The following is a 16132-nucleotide window of genomic DNA, read 5'->3' as shown; positions in this document are numbered from 1 at the left end:
GAAGCCCGGGTCCCGGGTGCCAGAGGGAAGCCGGTGCCAGCAGCTGGGGGAAGGAAGGCCTACTCTTGCACGAATTTCGTGCATCGGGCCTCTAGTTCTTTTATAAAACCAGTGATCTGGTAAGTAAAATATGTCAAAGTTGTGTGAGCCACTCTAGAAAATTTATCAAACTCAAGGACGGGGTTTTGGGAACCTCTGATTTATAGCTGGTCAAAAGTACATGTAAAAATCTGGACATGTTACTTGTGCCTGAAAGGGGGGGCTTGTGGGGGGCAGTCTTGTAGGACTGAGCCCTTAACCTGTGGGATCTGAGGCTGCCTCTGAGTAGACAGCGTCAGAATTGAGCTGAATTCTTGGATACTCTGCTGGTGTCTGAGAATTGATTGTTGTATAAGAATCTCCCCAACTACACACATGTTGGGATTGAGTCCAGGAACCCAAAATAGGATGTAAGCAGGAAATGAAATTTAGTCAGACTAGGAAGTTAACAGTATAAGGAACTCAGAAGTCTACACTCATTCATCCTGCAGAACGCTCAGATGTCATTCCAGCGGGAAAACTGTAGACATAAACCATCCTATCTAATAAGGGGGAATATGCTGATTGACTGTCACACCCTCACAAAATGGCAGCGCCCACAGCCAATAAGGAGGGAATATGCTAATTGACTGTCACGCCCTCAAAGATGGTGGTGCCCACAGCCACAAGATTGCAGCGCCCAGTCCCTCAGCCCCGCCGGGGCGCCTGTCTCCCAAGTTCCTCAGTCCCCTCATCCCCCAGCCGCCCAGGGCTGGCCCGAGGCACAGGCAAGTCTTGGATGGCGGCTGCCCAGGGCCGCCCGAGGCTCAGGTAACCAGGGCCGGCAGAGGCTTTCGCTGCCAGCAGTGGCAGCAGCAGAGGTGTGATGGGGCGTCGCCTTCTCCTGATCGCTGGGTTGCCTCCTGCCCCTGAGGACTCCCAGACTGGACTGTGAGAGGGGGCAGGCTGGGCTGAGCGACCCCCCTCCAGTGCATGAATTTTCATGCACCAGGCCTCTAGTACTTTATAACAGAAGTCAAACAGTTTTCACAATTATCACTGCTCCACTAATCTAATTCTTAGTCAGCTTTTTAAATTGATATTTTAAAAATATTTTTGTATTGATTTTTAGAGAGAGCAAGGGAGAGGGAGAGAGAAAAACTTTGATGTGAGAGAGAAACATCAATCCCAGCTGCCTCCTGCACGTCCCCCACTGGAAGTTGAACCTGTAACCTGGGCATGTGCCCCAACTGGGAATTGAACCAGCAGCCCTTTGGTGCACAGGACAACACCCAACCAACTGAGCCACACTGGCCAGGACACTGCAGCTTTTTAAAGGGAGAGTTACATGTGGTCAAAACTCCATTATAAACATCTCTTGGGTACAACAAACCACTAATCTTGACACACAGAACCAAAGAAACTGCTTCTCAGCAGAGGGGGAAATTTTTCTTAATAAAAATTTTTACTGAAAGGATTAACAATAAAAAACGACAACTCTACATGAAAACATTCACTGGTAAAACACGTCTGTTTGGAACGCTTGTCATCTATGGCTGCTTCTGAAGAACAAAAGAAACACAAGGAGATTTAAAATTTCTATTTATTTGGGCCTATCCTTACCTATTCTCAGAAGGTATATTAAAATTTAGAGTCAGAGATTATTATTGCACTTTTACCTTGATGTAGGAAAAAGTGATGGAAATAATTAGTTCTGTTCCATTGTTCTCAATTATCTCTATCGGTCCCCAACCATTTTCTTTCTTGAATTTTTACCTAATTTTAAAATCCATACTCACCATAGAAAACACAAATGTCATTAATTTGTTAACATCCTTCTTATAACATTTGTTCCTAAAGACAACCAATAGTTTTTCTGATATGTATTCTTCCAAAATTTTCTTTTCTAAGCATGCCTTCATTTTTACTTTGACTAAGTTTTAAACAAAAATTGAATCTTAAACATAACGTTATGAAACTTCCTTTTTTTTCTCCTTTCACTTCACAATATGTCTTGGACTTCTTTCCATGTCAGGATATACTGAGCTACATTATTTCTTTTTGGTTACTGGATAGCATTCTATTGTGTAAGTATACTAGTATCATATTTCATTCCTATATTAAAAATACTGCTGCCAAAAAATATTCTGGTACTTACATTTTTGTTCCTTATACTAGTATGTCCGAAGGTGGAAATGCTAGGACAAGGGGCATGCACAGCTGCATTTTTAGTAGATAATTAAGACTGCTTTAATAAATGCTATACCAATTTCCACTCCACCAAATTTAATAAATACTCCACCAATAGCAAATCGGGCAGTTTCTGGTTCTGCATGTAAGGAGCTTAGAAGTCATTACTGCATCCTAACAAACTGAAAAATCAACAATTTTTCTTAAATCCACTGGGATTGACCAAGTGCTGGAGGCTACATGTGGACAAGCCTGAGAGTTAGAAACTCCAGGGGACCCAGTTGTAGGGGTCTCTCACATTTTTGTGAGTTTTACCTCCAGGAGCCCAAGCAGGTTCCCACAATAAATATTGGAGAGAAGTCCCCTTGCTTCCACCAGCGGGGAGAGAAAATCTTGAAAAACCCAGAGCCCTCTGCTCTTCCTAACAAGGTCTGCCCTGAGGAGAGGCTAGTCAGCCACAGCCTAACCTGCTGGGAGATGACCAGAGCCTAACTGACCTGGGGAAGGGAGATACCCAACTCTGACCCACACTAGCCATTCTGTGCCACCTACCGGGGATGGATAAAACCGAAATACCTGTGAGTTCACAGTCCAGAGGCACAGGTCACTAAGTCTGGGACCTGATTATAGGGCTAAAGAGCACTTCCCCTCCCCCCACACCTCACCACCACTAAAAACCTCTTTATAGCAGTTCCTTTTATACAGTATATCAGGTCCAGCTAACAAGAAAAAATTACAAGGCATACTAAAAGACCAAAAACACAATTGGAAAAGACAGAGCAAGCATAAGAACTTAGACGAAGCAAAGATGTTGCAATGATCAGGCTAGGAATTTAAAACATCTATGATTAATATGCTAAGGGCTCACACGGACAAAGTAAAAAGCATAAAAGAAGAGGTGGGCAAGATTAACACAGAGATGGAAATTCCAAAAAAGAACCAAAGAGAAATGCTAGAGATCAAACACACTGTAACCAAAATGAAGAATGCCTTTAATGAGCTTGTTAGCAGACTGGGCACAGCTGAGGAAAGAATTTCTGAGTTAAAGGATATAGCAATGGAGACCTTCATAGAAACCTCCCAAACTGAAAAAAGCCAGAGGGATACCAGAGAGGGTTAAAAAAACACCTTGTCTATAAAGGAACAAAGAACAGTAAATAAGAATGTCTATTTTTTCCCCTTAAAGGAAGGCAATATTTCAGTGATGGCAAAGAAGTAGGGAAATTGACATTCTTATTTACTGTTCTTTGTTCCTTCCCCCACAAGTCTTATAGGTAGAAAGAAAACTCATTGTAGATTTAATTTTCTTTGTTTAAACAGTAGTGAAGCTACATGTTTATTGACCATTTATATTTTTTCACAAATTGCTCATTCATATGCTTTTTTGTTAGTCATATTTTTAAAAATTGATTTGTAGGTGTTCTTTATCGAAAGTATGGATAGAAACAATAATTAGGTATTTTTACTTTGGGCACTCTAAGCTCATCTAATCCTCTCAACAGCCCTATGAGATACTACTTTTTGCCTATATTACATGGCCTAGTTTGTTGTCTACTATGTAGATTACAAATACTTTAACCAGTTTATTTTTTTGCTTTCAGTTTTAGTTATGGTATCTTTTCCTGTACAGACATTCAAATTTTTATGGAGTCTAATCTTTAAATATTTTCCCTTGTGGGTTCTTGGCTTTTAAATCTTGCTGAGAAAGGTCTTCCCCATTACCGAAATTACATAGATATCCTTCTATACTTTCCTTTCTATATAACTTTCAGGAAAAAAAAAATTAGCTTCATAATTTATTTGGAATAAAGGCATATAATGTGAAGTATAGTGTTCTTATTTTTTAAAATATTTTTTTTTTATTTTAGAGAGAAAGAAAGAGAGAGGGAGAGGGAGAAACATTGATGAGAGACAGAAACATTGACTGGCTACCTCCTGCATGGCCCCCTACTGGGGATTGAGCCTGCAACCCAGGCATGTGGCCTGACAAGGAATAGAACCAATGACCTCTTGGTGCATTGAACAACGCCTAACCAATGAAGCCACCCCCCCATCCACGGCATTGTGTCCTTATTTTTAAAAAATACATTATAAATACAAGAAGCCCCATTATAACATAACTCGCTATTAATGGGGTAACACTGTATTGCCCAAAGATTAACAAGCATATATACTAAGAGGCAAACATGCCTACTTCTTGGATGCAATTTCATAGTGAGTTCTCTTTTTGCCAGACAGTGCTCCGGGTGCAAGCAGTTTCAAAACAAGCCCAAAAATTCTATGATACGTCTCCCATTAAGAGGTGGGTTCTCTTCCCCTCCCGTAAATATAGACAGGCTTGTCACTTTGCTCTTAACACAGAAATGACATTATGTGATTCTAAGGCGAGGTCACAAAACACAGTTTCTACCTGGCTCCTTTGGGATGAGGCAGCCAGGAGTGATATAAGAAGTCTGACTGCCCTAACCACCAGGCTGATGACAGTGCAGCTGAACTCCCAGGCAGCAGCTGGCACCAACTAGCAACCGTGGGAGGGAGCACTCTTGGACGATCAGCTTGGTCAGTCTGCGGAAGATTCCTTAAGGCAACATCTGACTGCACCTGTGCAAGATGACCCACGTGAGAAGTTGCCTTTTCCAACTTCCTTACCCATAGAACCTACAAGCATGATAAAATAATCGTTCTTTTAAGTGACTAGATTGGTAATAAAAACCAGAACAAAAATTTGAAAATGGAGGGTTGCTCTAACAAAAACCTAAAACACAGGGCGCACTGGCACCCAGACCAGATGGAAAGACGCTGAGAAGACTGTTAGCAGAAGCCTATGGCTTCAAGGAGGCTGTTGGCGAGGGCTCCAAGAAAATATTTCATGTAATGATTATTTCAATAATTTCTTCATATTCAAATAGAAGACTGAGGAAAAGAGACCCTTGTTATGTAGTAGAGGAGCATTTATAAAACTGTTCCCAGCAATAATGTGGAAAGTAGAAAATGTTCCTCATGAACTTGATTATCTAACTAAAAAGATTTCTGGGCTGAGGGCTGAAAGTGCTGGCTTCTCCCAGCTGTTTATAACAAAACGAGAGAGGAGAGATTAAAGGATGAGCTACTCGGTTTTTGACTGGAAGTTAGAGAATATATAAACCCAGTCATACTTTCTAGATTAAAAATAAAACTGTTCCTCATCTCTAGCATCTCCTGAAGCGAAATAATTTGCATATTAAGAAATGGCCTTGGGGGAGAAACCAAGATGGCAGCATAGGTAAACACCTGAACTTGCTGCCTCACACAACCACTTCAAAACTACAACTGAAAGACAAAACAGACATCATCCAGAACCACAGGAAGGCTGGCTGAGTGGAAACTCTACAACTAGAAGGAAAGAGAAAAGCACACTGAGACTCAGAGGAGCTGTGGAAGTAAAGTGCAGAGGTACGGAGGCACACACAAGGAAAGGGCTGGCAACTGAGTACGCGGCTGGCTTTTTCAACCCACAGGGAGATATAAGCTTCCGACTGCTCTGAACTCCAGTTCCGGGCGAGACTCTGGGGACCCAGACTCATATGAGGAGAAACTGGACTGTCTGGCATCAGGCAGAACTTGAGGGTGGCTTTCTCTCAGAGATGCTTGCAGCAATTACCGAGGGACACTGAGACCCGGGGGCCTCTTAGGCCAGGGCTGACGGAAGCCATTGTTGTTTGCTCTGCCCTGAGACCCCGCCCCACCCAAGCTGTGCGCAGAGGCTTTTGCATATGAATGGCCTGGTCCTTTGAAATCTAAACTTACCTAACAAACTGCAGCTGGGTCAGAGAGATGCAGAACATCAGCTTGCATTGCTTCACAGCTGGGCCTCATCTGGGCACCCTCAAACCCCAAACAAAGAAGAGGAATCTGCAGACCTCTCTGTAGCTCCTGCTGGATGGCCTCAGGCAGAGGCTAAATTTGCACCTCCTTGGAGATCCAAGAGCCAGTGTACCCAGGGGTCAGAGTAGGACCATCCAGATTACAACTCCTCAGATCCATAAGGGACACTCAGGGGGCAGACTCAGTGAGCACCAAAGCCCCACTGAAGCAAGTCTTGCCTCATAAGGGTGTCTCCAGCACAGAAGTTCTCCCAGCGTAGACACAGCTGATCCTCACAGCCAATTGGCCTGGAGGTCAATTCCTCCCAGTGATACCAACAACAATCAAGGCTTAACTACAACAAGACTGTGCACACAGCCCACAAAGGGGTGCACCAAGAGTGTCCACCTCAGGTAACTGGGGAGGCTGAGCCACTGGGCCCTATAGAACCCCTAGCATACAAAGCCACTCTATCAACACAGGGAAGCAGCCAAAATGTGGAGACAAAGAAACAGGTCACAAATGAAAGAAATGGAGGATATAGAGTTCAATACAACGGGTTATAAGGTTTTTCAAGAATTTTCTAGAAACCACCGATAAATTTAGTGAGACCCTCAAGGATATGAAAAAGGACCAACTAGAAATTAAGCATACACTTACTGAAATAAAGAATAATACAGAGATCCAACAGCAGACTAGATGATGGCAAGAATCAAGTCAAAGAATTGAAATACAAAGAATCAAAAAACACCCAACCAGAAAAAAAAAAAAGGAATAAAGAATCCAAAGCTATGAAGATAGTGTAAGGAGCCTCTGGGACAACTTCAAGAGTACCAACATCCGAATTATGGGGGTGCCAGAAGAAGAGAGAAAGATATTGAAAACCTATTTGAAGAAATAATGACAGAAAACTTCCCCTACCTGGTGAAAGAAATAGACTTACAAGTCCAAACAAAAGGAATCCAAAGAGGACCACACCAAGACACATCATAATTAAAATGCCAAGAGCAAAAGACAAAGAGAGAATATTAAAAGCAGCAAGAGAAAAACAGCTAGTTACCTAAAAGGGAGCACCCATACGATTGTCAGCTGATTTCTCAACAGAAACTATGCAGGCCAGACAGGAGTGGCAAGAAATATTCAAAGTGATGAATAAGCAAGAACCTACACCCAAGATTACTCTACCCAGCAAAGCTATCATTCAGAATTGAAGGGCAGATAAAAAGCTAAAGGAGTTCATCACCACCAAACCAGTATTATATGAAATGCTGAAAGGTATTCTTTAAGAAGAGGAAGAAGAAGAAAAAGGTAAAGATAAAACTTATGAACAACAAATACATATCTATCAACAAGTGAATCTAAAAATCAAGTGAATAAAAAAATCTGATGAACAGAATAAACTGGTGAATATAATAGAATCAGGGGCATAGAAAGGGAGTGGACTGACAATCCTTGGGGGAAAGGGGTGTGGGGGGTGTGAGAAGAGACTGGACAAAAATCATACACCTATGGATGAGGACAGTGGGGAGGGCGGGTAAGGGCATGGGGTGTGGTGGGAACCAGGTAGAGGGGAGCTATGGGGGGAAAAAGAAGAACAAACAACTATAATAATCTGAACAATAAAGATTAAAAATTAAAATAAAAATAAATAAAAAAGAAAAAAGAAATGGCCTCAGGATAGACAGACAAATCCAGGGTGGCCCTTTTATACCCTTCCTTAGGACCTTGGAAAGGTATAAGGTGCTATCTTGTTGACCATTCCAGACAAAAGGCCTTGTATGTTTCTGAAGGATATGCCTTGTATATCCTCTCTAAACACTATGGATTCTAAGAATCTTTGCCCCACAATAGCCTCATCAGGAGTCCAAGGAAGAAAGAAGCTTATCTGGAAGAGATCTGTGGCTAACTTTTGTCTAATGGAGTGGATTAAAAATTGAAAGGCAGGAAGCCCATGATATTTTTATTTTTTAAAAATATATTTTTATTGATTTCAAAGAGGAAGGGAGAGGGAGAGAAAGATAGAAACATCAATGATGAGAGAAAATCACTGATTGGTTGCCTCCTGCACACCCCCACAGGCATGTGCCCTGACCAGGAATGGATCTCTGAGCTACACCAGCCGGGCACCCATGATATATATATATATATTTTTATTATATCAACTTGAAAGAGACAGAGCAAAACAAAATGAAAAAAAGGCCTTTGGATCCTCAGCCTTTTATAAGCAGGAAGCAGACAGAGAAGGTGATTCACTCAGATGCAAAGTCAGTTTTCTTTTGGAAGAATGTCTTAAAGGGCACAACAAAGAGCCCAAAGGGCAGAGGCCAGAGTCAAGAACAGCTCCCAAAGAACAGGGCTGAACTCAAGTTAAGGATCTGGCAACACAATACTCAATAGATTTCAGAACTGTTATGAACAAGACTGGGGTATGCTCTCTATTTTCCCCTTTTTGAATGAAAATATCTACATTGGCTCTCCTACTTCTGTCCACCATTTCATGAGGGATATGTGGGCAGCAGACAATGTATCTGCTCAGTTCATGGGTATTCAGATTGACGGGGGGGGGGGGGGGGGGGGGGATCATCCACACCTGGACTTGTTTTAGATGATGAGATCCTGGACTTCAAGCCTGAGCCTAATAAGTTAAAACACAATAGGATTTTGGAGAGGAAATTAGTGAGGGTAAATATATTTACATATGGGAGAATGTAAATAAGTTTGGCCAGAAGATAGACTGTGGTAGTTTTGAACATGTCCTCAAAATTTTTAAGACTCCTCCCAATGAAAGATGGAATCTAGTTCCCTTCCCCTTGAATGTGCACAGGCTTATGACTCACAGTCAGTCATTTACAACAAATGTGTCAATATATGATTTTCCTGTCTAGGTGAGAAAAGCTCATGCAGCTGCAACCCACTTCTCATAAAATGTTCTTTCCATCAGACAACCCTGAGATCCGCCATGCTGGTGAGACCACAGGTAGCCACACTGGGGTGAGAAACAAGCTGATCTCTGGCCAACAGCCAACACTGACAGCAAGCCACGTGAGTGAGCCACCTGGGATGTCCAGTCCAGTGCAGCCTTCAGCTGACTGCAGCCCAGCCAAAATCTAACTGCCGCCACATGAGAAACCCCTTCTAACTGTGCCCTTTCAAAATTCCTAACCCACAGGATCTGTAAGTGTGATAAACTAGTTGTTGGTTTGCTATACAGCAATAGTTACTGGAACATAAAGATACAACAATGAACAAAATAAAGTCCTATTCTATGAAACTTATATTCTTAGGCAACAGACAATACACAAATGGGAGGCCTGGGGGAAATTAATGAGATAGGGCCTATAAGTGTATAGCCTAATGGCTGGCATGGAGTGAGTAATTCAATAAATAATAGGGACTGTTATTATTACACATTTAGACATGTTGCTGCCCTGGCTAGGACACCGTTCTCCCCCTCATTTCCTGGCAAATTGCTTGTCATTCAAGATGCAGGCCAAAAAATCCCCTTTTCTGAGAAAGATCCCTCCTTCCCTAATCTGAATCAGGCACCCCTAACTCAATGACCCCCCTGCCATCTGAGCATCCTCTCATCTAGCACTCTAAACCTGGTGTTCTTATCTGCTTTTCTCACTAGAATATAAGCTCCTTCAGAACACAATGTCTCTTATTTCTCTATAGAAAAAAAAAAAAAAAAGCATATTGGTCTTTCCCCCAGTTCTTGGCACAGACTTCTAAAACCCTTGTAATTTTCTGGGTGAAGAGTCTTTGTTTTACTGAGGTGACCTGATGGCTTCCTGGATGGGAGCTGGTCACCAGGAAGACCAAGCACCACGGTTAGAAGCTTGTTCTTTTCGGCCCTCCCCTCCCATTCTCCATAGAGGGGAGAGGGACTGGAAATGGAGTTAATGATGGATCATGCCTATTCATGAAGCCTCCATAAAAATCCCGAAAGTACAGGGTTCAGAGAACTTCCGGTTGATGAACATGTGGAGGTCTTGGGATGGTGGCATGGCTGCAGAGGGCACAGAAGCTCTGCACCTCTTCCCACATACCTTGCCCTATGCATCTCTTCCATCTAGGTGTCCATCTGTATCCTTTATCATAGCTTTTTATTTTATTTTTAAATATGTTTTTATTGACTTTAGAGAGGAAGGGAGAGGGAGAGAGAGAAAGGTTGATTGGCTGCCTCCTGCATTCGCCCTACTCTGGGGAACGAGACCACAACCCAGGTATGTGCCCTGACTGAGAATCGAACCAGCAACCTTTGGGTGCATGGGACAATACTCAGCCAAGTGAGCCACACCAGCCAGGGCTAGCATATACTTTTTTTTTTGAACTCTTGATTGTTGAAAATATTACATATATCGCCTTCCCCCCCATTATCCTCTTCCAGCCTGTCCCCACCCCCCAGCACTGGCCTTCACCACCACCCTCCATTGTCTGTGTCCATTGGTTATGCTTATATGCATACAAGTTCTTTGGTTGATCGCTTATCACCACCTCCCCACCCACTGACCCTCCCTTGCCTTTCCTCTGAGGTTTGATGGTCTGTTCAATGATTCTGTGTCTCTGGATGTATTTTTGTTCATTAGTTTATGTTGTTCATTATATTCCACAAATGAATGAGATATGTGATACTTACCTTTCTCTGACTGGTTTATTTTGCTTAGCATAATGCTCTCCAGGTCCATCCATGCTGTTTCAAATGGTAAAAGTTGTTTCTTTTTCACAGCAGTGTAGTATTCCATTGTGTAGATGTGCCACCGTTTTTTAATCCACTCATCTGCTGATGGGCATTTAGGCTGTTTCCAAATCTTGGCTATTGTAAATTGTGCTGCTATGAACAGAGGGATGCATATGTTCTTTCTGATTGGTGTTTCAGATTTTTTGGGATGTATTCCTAGGAGTGGGATTACTAGTAGGGTCAAATGGGAGTTCCATTTTTAACTTTTTGAGGACACTCAATTCTGTTTTCCACAGTAGCTGCACCAGTCTGCATTTCCACCAGCAGTACACAAGGGTTCCTTTTCTCCACATCCTCGCCAGCACTTGTTGTTTGCTGATGATAGCCATTCTGACAGGTGTGAGATGGTACCTCATTTTTGTTTTGATTTGCATCTCTCAGATGATTAGTGACTTTGAGCACTTTTTCATATGTCTTTTGGTCTTCTGTATGTCCACTTTTGAAAAGTGTCTATTTAGGTCCTTTGCCCATTTTTTTGATTGGATTGTTTATCTTCCTTTTATTAAGCTGTATGAGTTCCCTGTAAATTTTGGAGATTAAACCCTTATCTGAAATAGCATTGGCAAATATGTTCTCCCATGCAGTGGGCTTTCTTGTTGTTTTGTTGATGGTTTCTTTTGCTGTGCAGAAGCTTTTCATTTTGATGTAGTCCCATTTGTTTATTTTCTCCTTCATTTCCATTGTCCTAGAAAATGTCAGTAAACATATTGCTATGACCTATATCTGATATTTTGCTACCTATGGATTCTTCTAAGATTTTTATAATTTCCCGTCTTATGTTTAAGTCTTTTATCCATTTTGAGTTTATTTTTTGTGGGGGGTAAGTTGGTGGTCAAATTTCATTTTTTTGCAAAATGCCTGTCCAATTTTCCCAACACCATTTATTGAAGAGACTGTCTTGACTCCATTGTATGCTCTTGTCTTCTTTGTCAAATATTAATTGAGCATAATGATTTGGATCAATTTCCAGGTTCTCTGTTCTGTTCCATTGGTCTATGTGTCTGTTCTTTTGCCAGTACCATGCTGTTTTGAGAACAGGGGCTTTGTAATATAACTTCAATGTCTGGTATTGTGATCCCTCCAACTTTGTTCTTTTATCTTAGGATTGCTACAGCTATTTGGGATCTTTTTTTATTCCCTATAAATTTTTGGAGAGTTTGTTCCAGGTCTGTGAAATATGCCGTTGGTATTTTAATGGGAATTGCATTGAATCTATAGATTGCTTTGGTTAGTATGGACATTTTAATGATGTTGATTCTACCAATCCATGAACATGGTATATTCTTCCACATGTTTTCTAGGTGTACCGATTAATAATGAGGATTTTTTTCAATAGATGGAGTTACACATATGTTGATATATATGCGATTTGATATGTATGCTATTTTGTTGTATTGACAACAGCTTCAAAACTTCATATGTCAAATTTTGTTGAAGGTGTTAACATCATATTTTTACACTTAAAAATGTTGAATTTCGTGCCAAAAAAAGAGCATTGCAGGAAGTTATAGTTGATTACTTTATTTTGAAGAAAAGTGCTGCTGAATATATCAGGAAGCTTATGTTGAATATGCTCCATCTCAAGATACTTGTGAACACTGGTTTAAACACTTTAAAAGTGATGATTTCAATGTAAAAGACAAAGAATGTCCAGGTCAACCGAAAAAGTTTGAAGACCAACAATGACAAGCATTATTGAATGAAGATGAGTGTCAAACTCAAAAACAACTTGCAGAAAGATTAAATGTTGCTCAGCAAATAATTTCCAATCATTTACAAGCAATGGGGAAGATTTTAAAGGAAGGAAAATACGTGCCACATCAACTGAACAAAAGACAAATGGAAAACCAAAAAGTCATCAGCAAAATGTTGCTTCAACAGCATGAAAGAAAGTATTTTTTTTTTTTTTTTGCGTGGAATTGTCACTGGTGATGAAAAGTGGATTTATTTTGAGAATCCCAAATGCACAAAATCATGAGTTGATCCAGGTCAACCATCAACATCAACATCAACTGCAAGGCCAAATCACTTTGGAAAGAAGACAATGCTCTGCGTTTGGTGGGATCAGGAAGGTGTGGTATATTATGAGCTTCTAAAACCAGGCGAAACCATTATTACTGATGCTACCAACAACAAATAATCAATTTGAACCACACTTTGATCGTGAAACTACCAGAATGTTCCAGAAGACACAGCAAAGTAATTTTGCTTCATGATGACGCACCATCACACACTTCAAAACCAGTTAAAGACATGTTAAAAGATATTGCCTGGGAAGCATTAACCCACCCGCTGTATTCACCAGACCTGCTCCTTCAGATCACCACTTGTTCCAATCAATGGCACACACACTTTCTGAGCAGCACTTCAAAACATACGAAGAAGTGGAAAATTTGGTCTCTGAATGGTTTGCCTCAAAACAAGACAATTTCTATTGGGACGGTATCCACAAATTACCTGAAAGATGGGGAAATGTGTAGCTAGCGATGGACATTACTTTGAATAAAGCACTTTTGATGTTTCTCTTGAAATTATCATGTTTTCTTTGATTACAAAATCCGCAATATTAACAGGTACAGCTGGTATATCTTCCTCTATCTCTTTTTTTCAGCATACTGTAGTTTTCTGAGTACAGGTCTTTTATCTCCTTAGTTAAATTTATTCCTAGATATCTTAATTTTTTTGTTGTAATGGTAAATGGGATTATTTTTTTTTTTAGTTTCTCTTTCTGTACGTTCATTATCGGTGTATAAAAACGCCATAGATTTCTGGGTGTTAATTTTGTATCCTGCTACGTTGCCAAATTCATTTATTAAATCAAGTATTTTTTGATGGAGTCTTTAGGGTTTCCTATGTACAGTATCATGTCAACTGTGAATAATGACAGTTTTACTTCTTTTCCAATTCGGATGCCTTTTATTTCTTCTTCTTGTCTGATCACTATGGCTAGCACTTCCAGTACTATGTTGAATAGGATTGGTAAAAGTGGGCATCCTTGCCCTAGCTGGTTTGGACAATGGATAGAGCATCGGCCTGCGGACTGAAGGGTTCCAGTTTGATTCCATTCAAGGGCACATGCCCAGGTTGCAGGCTAGATCCCCAGTAGGGGGCATGCAGGAGACAGCCAATCAACGATTCTCTTTCATCATTGATGTTTCTATCTCACTCTTCTCCCTATCTGAAATCAATAAAAATATTTTTTAAAATTGGCATCTTGTCTTGTTCCTGTTCTTAGGGGAAATGGTTTTAAATGTTGGCTGTAGGTTTACCATATAAGGCTTTTATTATGTTGAGGTATGATCCCTCTACTCCCACTTTGCTGAGTGTTTTTATCAAGAAAGGGTGTTGGATTTTGTTGAATGCTTTTTCTGCATTGATTGATATGATCATGTGATTTTTGTCTCTTAATTTATGTGATGTATAATGTTTATTGATTTGCGGATATTGTAGCAGCCTTGCATCCCAGGATAAAATCCCATTTGGTTATGGTTTATAAACTTTTTAATGTAATGCTGGATTCAATTTGCTACACTTTTATTGAGGATTTTAGCATCTATGCTCATCAGGGATATTGGCCTGTAATTCTCTTTCTTTGTAGTGTCTTTATCTGGTTTTGAGATTAGGGTAATGTTGGCTTCATAGAAAGAGCTTGGAAGTGTTCCTTCTTCTTGAATTTTTTGAATAGTCTGAGGAGGGTAGGTTTTAGTTCTTTGAATGTTTGGTAAAATTCCCCTGTGAAGCCATCCAGACCAGGGCTTTTGTTTGCTGGAAGTTTTTTATTATTATTATTACTGCTTCAATTTCCTCCATAGTTATCGGCCTATTCAGATTTTTTTAATTCTTCCTGATTGAGTTTTGGAAGATTGTATTTTTCTAGAATATGTCCATTTCATTTAGGTTGTCCAGTTTGTTGGAATAGAATTGTTCATAATATTTTTTTACAATCCTTTGTATTTCTGTGTTGTCAGTTGTTACTTCACCTCTTTCATTTCTGATTTTGCTTATTTGGAGAGCCTGGCTAGAGATTCATCAAACTTGTTTATCCTTTCAAAGAACTAGCTCTTGGTTCTATTGATATTTTGTATTGTGTTTTTTTTCTTCTATGTCATTTATTTCCGCTCTGATCTTTACTATTTCCTTCATTCTGCTTACTCTGGGCTTTTCTTGTTACACTCTAATTCTTTAAGTTGTAGGGTTAGATAATTTATTACCAATTTTTCTTGGGGTTTTTTTGCTTTTTTTTTAGGTAGGCCTATTAGTGCTACGAACTTCCCTCTCAGGACTGCTTTCATTGTGTCCCATAGACTTTGGATTGTTGTGTTTTCATTGTCATTTGTTTCCAGGATGTTTTTTATTTCTTCTTTGATCTCTTTGATAACCCAATCATTATTTAATAGTGTTCTATTTAGTCTCCAAGTATTTGACTTTTTAAACTGTTTTTATTTGTAGTTGATTTCTAATATTATGCCATTGTGATCTGAGAAGATGCCTGATATATTTCAATCTTCTTGAATCTGAAGAGACTTTGCCTGTGTCCTAATATGTGCTCTATCTTTGTAAATGTCCCAGGTGCACTTGAGAAGAATATATATTCCATAGCTTTGGAATGTAATGTTCTGAATATGTCCATTAGCTCCATCTGATCTAGTGAGTCATTTAGGATTGCTGTTTCTTTGTTGATTTTTTTGTCTAGAAGATTTATCCAGTGATGTCAATAGGGTATTAAAGTCCCCTACTATGATTGTATTGCTGTCTATCTTACCCTTGATATTTTCCATAAGTTTTTTTATTTATTTGGATACTCCTGTATTGGGTGCATATATGTTTACCAGAGTTATATCCTCTTGTTGTATCAATCCCTTTAGTATTATGAAGTGGCCTTCCTTATCTCTTGTTATGGCCTTCACTTTGAGATCTATTTTGTCAGCTATAAATATTGCTACCCCCAGCTTTTTAAAAATTTCCGTTTGCCAAAAAAATTTTCCTATCTTTTCACTTTCAGTCTGTGTGAATCTCTTGTTCTGAGGTGGGTCTCTTATATGGGTCATGTTTTCTTATCCTGACAGCCACTTGATGTCTTTTGATTGGAGCATTTATCCATTCATTTAAGGTTATTATTGATAGGTACTTATTTGTAGTCATTTTTATTCTTTATGCCTGTGTTCCTTGTTCCCTTTCTATTTCTTCTTTTTACAACAGTCTCTTTAGCATTTCTTGCATTGCTGGCTTGGTGGTAATAAACTCCCTTAGCCTTTTTCTGTCTGCGAAGCTCCTGATTTCTCCTTCAATTGTGAATGATAGCCTTGCTTAATAGAGTAGTCTTGGATTCAATTCCTTGCT

The 16132-nt window shown here is 40.0% G+C and overlaps 1 protein-coding gene across 2 annotated transcripts in view; it reads right to left on the bottom strand.

Annotated features, from left to right (window-relative positions):
• The window catches only part of NMT2 (N-myristoyltransferase 2), a 76504-nt gene that overhangs the window by 36053 nt on the left and 24319 nt on the right, over positions 1–16132 (bottom strand). The window lies entirely within an intron of this gene.

The sequence above is a fragment of the Eptesicus fuscus genome, chromosome 2, assembly GCF_027574615.1.
Source record: "Eptesicus fuscus isolate TK198812 chromosome 2, DD_ASM_mEF_20220401, whole genome shotgun sequence".
In the NCBI taxonomy this organism is placed as follows: Eukaryota; Metazoa; Chordata; class Mammalia; order Chiroptera; family Vespertilionidae; genus Eptesicus; species Eptesicus fuscus.
Note: the sequence above shows the minus strand (reverse complement) of the source record. Positions and strands in the feature narration are given on the sequence as shown.